This window comes from Typopeltis vanoorti, chromosome 24 (genome assembly GCF_054136105.1).
Source record: "Typopeltis vanoorti isolate ZY-2024b chromosome 24, IOZ_Tvanoo_1.0, whole genome shotgun sequence".
NCBI lineage: Eukaryota > Metazoa > Arthropoda > Arachnida > Uropygi > Thelyphonidae > Typopeltis > Typopeltis vanoorti.
This window is the reverse complement of record NC_143572.1, coordinates 63788272-63796131: the sequence shown is the minus strand read 5'-3', so window position 1 is coordinate 63796131 and position 7860 is coordinate 63788272.

The following is a 7860-nucleotide window of genomic DNA, read 5'->3' as shown; positions in this document are numbered from 1 at the left end:
AGAAAAAGATGATTTATTAATCTAGTTTTGACGTCTCTGCTTAATTTTTCGAATATCCCAATCAATGACACAATCCTTGTACTACGCGACAAATTCCCTCCCGATATCACAGCGCTCTTTGCGCATGTATTACGTTCTGGTTATTTTGTATGGCAAAACGCTTTCTACCTAGAAAAAGAACGCACGGCCATGGGCTCGCCGTTATCCCCCACCCCTATTGCCAACTTTTATATGGAACATTTTGAAAAGCATGCTCTAGATTCCTTTCGTTTAAAATCCAACGTCTGGCTTAGATTCAATAATAAATTTAGTTTAATCTTTTATCCAAGTGTGAGCAAACAAAGTTTGCACCCGAAAGTATCTTCAGGACTGGGGTAAGGTAGTACAACACCGGGAAACTCGTTGCAAAGGTTGGAGCAAGCTAACATCACTCCTATCTCAGTATCTCCCATAATGCAAAAGACATCTCCTTGGGGATATGTGTAATGCTATGCATTAAGGGAAGGGCCACTACCCAGAGGCCCCTCCCTTAATGACGATGTTTTCGCGATCTAGTCTCATGGTGGCCAGGCACTAGACGCATTCCTTAGCCACCTAAACAAGCAACACAAACAGTTCACAATTGAGATTGAAAAACATAACACACTTCCGTTTCTAGATACACTTGTCACAAATCTTCCTTCTGACAATCTTTCCTTCACTGTTTACCGGAAACCGACACATACTGGCCAATATATATACACACATAAACTCCTATCACCACCCAATACAAAAATTAGGTTTCATTAATACTCTAAAAAAACAGGGCCCTGAAGATCTGCTCCAAAGAACAAGCACTGAACGACGAATTTAAAGTTATCAGCAATAATTTTCTAAAAAATGGTTACAGCCAAAACACGATTAATAAAATTCTCTACGATATCAAATAAAAAAAAAGGAAAAACACACTACAATAAAACTATAACCATTCCTTACATTAAAGGGACATTAGATAAAATAAACACAGTACAACAGAAATACAATCTCAAAGCCAACTTTAAACCTCCTGCAAAATTAAATAGCTTACTCAAGTCATCCAAAGGCTCACTCCCTCCGCTGACCCACCCTGGAATATACGGTATTTATTGCACCTGTTATCTGCCATACATAGGAGAAATGGGACGCACAATTCCTATCAGACAAAAGGAACATAAACGACACATTAAATATAATAACTATGGTGAAGGTGGCCTTTCTGATCATGCCCTGAACACTTTACATAGAATTGACTGTAAAAGCACCAGTGTTTACATCACATGGTATGAACGCCAATTTAAGGAAGCCTGTGAGATTCTTATCAACCACCCCAATCTAAACAATAATGATGGTCTAAAAATCCTAAGAATATGAATGAAAAATATTTCACCCACGGAACCTTTCATCCTAAGAGCTATATAAACAGGTCTCCAGATAATCCAGAATCTTAAATCTAATATAATAACTGTCATATTAAAAACAGGACATGATTGTTACTGTAAGAAAACTATCAATATGAAAGAACGTTTCTCCCATGTTAAATATTTAATTAATTTTTAATTTTATATGTATCATTTTTTTTCACTAGAGGTCATGCCAGTAGAATAACCGGTGATCAAGTCATTGTTTCTTTAGCTTACTGTGTGAAATGTAACTCAGCTTGTTCTTGTATATTTGTATATATTCCAGATGATGATGATCTTAATATGAAGATCGAAACATCGGGAAATTAAAAATAGTTATTTATAACCCGGTTGTAAAGTCCATAATTTCCAAAATGAATGCTGATCACTGTGCAACACTAAAAGAAAGGATTGAGTTAATCATATTCCCAAAGAATACTAATGAAAATAAATATAAAATAAAATAAAAGCTTTATTTAGATAAAGAAAATACAAGTCGCAGGTGGAGTCAGTCCCAAATACTTCCGTCAGGAGATAAACCAAAAAGGAAGAACTATCAGGGTATGTCAAGGGAACTGCAGGTAGTCAGAGAAGATTCGCCAAGTGTGTGTGGGGAGGGGAAGATTAGCCAAGTATGGGTGGGGAGGGGGATTGTACCATGACAGATGGGAAAATAAACCGTTTGGCTTTTATTTGTCGAATTTAGATTTCTATTTTACATTAAATTTAAATGAGCTTAGCAGCTCATGTTTTTTTATTAAGTCGCAAGGCTATTCGAATGGCTGAGCCAGACTGACACAATGAAGGAGAAAGAACTCACACTTAATCCAACTTCTGTTCCTCTTTCACCCTCACACAAACACACACACTACGCATAATTTCGCCAAACTCAAACCTTACTATCATAATAAAAAGCATCGCTGAGAAATAAATTTATATAAAACATAAAGGGGAACAGAGAACTAAAAATAAGGGATCCAATGACGTCATAAGAGATCATCTATTCCTCTTTGTAGATATATACAAAACAGGAAGAAAGCGAATAAAAATCTACTTATAAAAACAAGGATATTCGTAATAGTATTGCACTAAAAGACATTCCACGCAAGAGACTAATAAAAAAAATAATAGAAAAAGAGGAACAAAAGTAATAAACAAACAAATAATAATAATTTTCTACTACACATAATACAAAATTTTCAATCTAAAGTTGCTACAGAACATTATGCTCAATGACTGCAAAAAAGTAGCCTTTTTATAATTACTGCAATGGATCACACTGAAAAATTCTATTTACAAAATCTATTTAAAATGCCTGAAGGCAGCGATGAAAAACAAAGAAAACTATTGCCTTATCTATTGAAGAGAGAGAAAGCAAAAAGATAAAATTATCCTGTCCAGAAGATAGGTTGCATCTGTCTCTATAAATTCACCGAACATAAAGATTTCACATCGTCAGTATAAACAATGCGATCCACTTAAACTTGCTATTATCGGTAACTTGAGTTTCACATTTGCTTTTTGTTTGGATTTTACTATTTTAGCAAACGATTTCAGCAAAATTTTCACTTTTCAAATCCCGTGAGAATCTGCGAGATCACGTTAAGAAGATTCTACTGACTATATTTGAAATTTCATCATTAATGAAAAAAAAAAAAAAAAGCTGTATTAAAGGATTTTTAAATCAAATAGTTAATTTGTTCTATATATGACTTTTGATAAATAAACCAAGGAATAAGAACAAATTAAAGTAATATTATTAATGGTTTGTAAATTAATTAAAATTTTTTTGACTAATTATACTTCTCGTATTAAATATTACAATTAATTGTTTAAAATATTTTAATCACATCTTATATATTTATTTATGTTATTAAATATAGTTTGGTACTTTCAGAAATATGTATCACAATGAAACATTTAGTGTAAAAGGTTTTAACTTATAGTTAACTTATTTTCTTGGAAAGAAAAATAATGAAATTTAAATTTCATTTAAAATTTACGAAATTAAATTTAAAATATTTAATTATTTAAAATATATACAGAAATGTTAAATACACCATTATATTTTTAACATGATAATATTATAATAAATATAATAATTCTAAACGAACTGGAATTTTAAATAAATTGGAATTCTTTGAAACGTTGCTTGCTTGTTAATGCATCGTGTGTTTTTGATGGTGAATTGCGAATTTGGTTGATATGTTTTTTAGCGATTTATGCTTTCGTGTCGAGTATTATGTTCACATGTATTGATCAAGCGTTTTGATTACGAAAAGTTTTTGTAAGTTGCAGGTGAGTAAATACTTTAATTTCAATTTTTAGTTCCATCGGAAGCTATCTTCTAAGCCAGATCACAGGGTATACTAACCTATATATCGTACTGCTGGAAAACGCCAGATTGTGTCTAAGGGATTTGCTATGGCTAAACCTCTGAACGAGACCATTTTCGAGGAGGTTTATAATGAATTCCTCAGATTAGGAAAACTGCTGAGTGATAGTTGGCTTGGAAAAGTTAAGCTTTTTGACTCATTCCACCCTCTGCAGTCACAGAAGATAAACTTTTCCCGGCCAACTTCCTAATCTGAGGAGTTCATTATAAACCTCCTCGAAAATGGTCTCGTTCAGAGGTTTTGCCATAGCAAATCCCTTAGACACAATCTGGTTTTTACCAGCAGTACGATATATAGTTTTTTGGGACGATACAAATGGGGAGCTCATTACTCAGTTGCAGTCTCCCCCAAACATTGAAGAGTTACGTGTGCGCGAAACCACTGACACAGAACCTCCCTTGGATTTTGGTATGGAAGAGGATACTCCCAGTTCCAATCCCTCGACCGCCATGAAAGAGATGGTGGGTTCCACCGATAGTCTCTGGGAAAAGAAAAGACGGACACAATTAAGGTCTACCATGATAAACTCACAGATACAGTATCTCTCAGCCAAGAACACTGATGATGGCATAAAATTCAGCCGGCTACTATGACTGATTACAGGAAACTGACCAAAGTGTTAGACTCTAGCAACATTCAATTCCACACCTTTTCTCTTAGTTCGGAGGAAAATCTGAAGGTAGTACTGCGGGGTGTCACGGAGGATATAACTACAGATGAAATTGAGGCTGACCTCCGCCACCAGGAACTACCACCTATTAAGATCAGCAGAATGACTAGAGCGGACAAATCCCCCATGCCTCTGGACTTGGTTCAGATCCACAAAGCCTATAAGAAGATTTATGATCTAACATCGGTTTGTGGGCTCTGGATCACCCCAGAGCCACTCCGTAAAAGGGCATCTACTGGTCAGTGCGAGAAATTGGCTATGCTCAAAAACTCTGCAAGTCAGAGTACAAATGCCTGAAATGTGCTAAGAACCACCCCACTAACACCTACACCAAGCCTGAAACCATCTCGGCTAAATGTACCAAGTGTGGTGGCCCTCATCCAGCAAACTACAAGGGATGTACTCAGCACCCAAAAAACAAAGGGATGGAGGAAGAGGAAGAGGGCGGCTAAACCGCCCTCTTCCTCTAGTAAAAGATCACCTGAGGCCCCTGCTCCTCAACCTGAGACTCGGCAGCAACAGGCGGTGACCTACAAAGACAGTGGAAGCCAAAAGGCATACAAGAAGTAATGCTGACGTGGCTCGTATTAACAAACCAATATCAGAACAAAATCAACCAATAGCACCTACGAATCTGCCAGCAGTTATTACAGCCTGTCTAGCTAACATGCTACAAGATTTCAGACTGTCTAACCCTTCAGCAACCACCACTAAAAGATTCCTACGGGAAACACAGTCCATCCTCACAGCAATCATACATAAATAAAAACAAACTCATTCCTGCCTCTCTTCAGATCATTGCATGGAATGCGAATGACTTAAGGAACAAAATTCTGGAGAATCCTCAAGCGGTATCCTCTTGGATATTAAACAAAATAAGAAGCAGATTGGGAAATATGCAGTGGCGTTGCAACTCAACGGAACAATTGTTTAAACTCTGTATTTGGGTTCTCGGATTAGGTGCAGCTTAAATCCATGGCAGGAAAGTAGATGAGAAGAAACATTATTTCATTTGAAACAATATGATTTCTTTAGGGTTGTTAAGTCTACAGAATGCCTGCTAACATGGAAGGATTATTTTCCTCGTGAGGAGATGAAAACAGAGACTAAAAAGCTTCAACTTAGAAATAAACTTTAAGTAGATGCCTTAGAATTGAAAGTAATAAATATCCCACATAGTTCTGAAAATATGCTATTTATTGTATTCCCTTTTTAATAATATTTTGTTTATGCGACCTTTATTCCACTATCATCCATCTGAATTACAAATTTAAGTTTACAGAAGCACAAATTTTAATCTTGTTTTTCCCTTGTGACTACGTTAAGGCTGAAGAGACTTAAACTGAGATTGCTGAGACGAACTCGCACCACGGAACTAAATTTCCTATAATTTTATCCAGATTCTACAAAATTGCAAAATATTAGAACACATGGATTTCACAGTAAAATTAATTATTCTAGGATTAAAGATCTCTTGGCCTAATTTCTGCAACAAACTCTGATTCTGTTGAAATGAAACTTGAGAGTGCTGGGGAAGTATCAAATGATCTGAAGTAAATAAACGAGCTTTTTTTCCACATTTTTTCTCAAACCACGTTGTGATGGCATCTACAATACTCGAAAGATGTACAATCTTGCTTTAAGACAGACAGGATTTGTTCCATACCACTGTCGCAGTACGTTATTCCGAAGTGCTGTATACCTTTGGCGTTTATCCTTCCAGTCAATGCCACTTAGCAAGGACGTATCAGAAGAAATAGCTTCAGATCAGGACACCAAATGATATCTTATGAAAATGAGAGCATTTCGTGCCATTTTAATAAGAACACATGAAAATGTGCAAAACCGCTATTAGGCAAAGTTAACGGGGGAAGCGTAAGTTTTCATGTTTTTTTTTTTTTGTGTCAATAATTCACAGCATAAAAGTGAATTATGTAATCTTTACCTAAAAAAACAACCCTCCCTGTAGAATTTTTTTTCATTTCTTTCCAGAGATCATTAAATTCCAGAGCCTTACACACCCAGAAATCATGTTCATTTTCACTACGAAATGCGATTTCATAAGTTAGTGTTTATTTTAATTATTTCATTATAATAAAAAGATTTGTCGAGTTCAATGAACGTACCTTCATTATCGACCTTTCAAAGCTAGCGGAAGAATTTTTCTTCGGATCACAATGTTAGCTCATCGAACCAAGAAATCGTAAAGTACTTTTGGACAGACGCCTTTTGATTAATTGTGGTCACTTCTGCTAACCCCTTTGCATACGATTAATATAATTAAACTTTCTAATCTTAGAACGTTTTTATTAAATTTGTGATTAACAGCTTGGATTGCAGTAATTTTTAAATTTTTATAATTAAATTTTTACTCAGAAAGTTATTTCTGCTACACAGCAAAATAGTTTGGTTTTTTCTTTACTTGACTCAAATAAATAGGATTCGTTTCTATAGCAACAATCACTTCCGATTACGTATTGCATATACACTGATTGGAAAGAAGTCAATGGACACCCCCATGGACAAAATGCATCGTGTCATGTAATGCGTCGCATGTAACCAGTATGGATTGAAGAAATACTATGCTCCAAAGTCGGAGCAACTGTGTCCAGGCGAAAAGGGTACTGATCGATTTTGACGGACTCGTTATGATAAGATGTCATTTGCTGGCCTATCTGTCCGGCAAATTGTTCAAAATTGAACCATCCCAGATCATCAATTATCTGAGCGCCTGGTTGTTTGTTCCTCACACTATGGTGTCCGTTAACTTATTTCCAAGCAGTATAGTTGATCACGGTTTCATAGACGTGTGGTAATATACGAGACACCACTTCAATGTCGTTCTCTAATGCAAGTCCTCTATTTGCACAGATATAGAACTCGTGGAAGTCACGGATTTAAGGAGGTAAGAAAAATTGTAGTTTAATTAGAAATCAAGAAATCCGGTAATGACTTTTATCCATGAAAGGGATTAGACCAGGCCACTTTAACCCGATCTTATTTTTGGTGGATGAAGGTCAGTCACTCTCCAAACATGGTGAATCGGACATCGCCAGTTTAAGGTCAATTTCTTTTGTCTCCGCATCAAGAAAACGAATCTCACCTTTCACCTGATCTTCAGTTTTTATTCGAAATATAATAGAAATATTAACTTAATTTCACATATTTTAAATATTTTTACTGTTTGTTATCCGCTTAAGCTTCTAACTAAAATACTTCAAATCCCATTAAATGTATAAACCTTTACTTTTTTAAATCAGTGTATTCGCAATGACTCAATGACTTTATCTTTCCCTTTCTAACGTTCCGCTTCTTTTGCATTTTAACAGCCGACTTTAAATTCCTCTCATTAAAATCCGACTGTTGCAACTTAAAT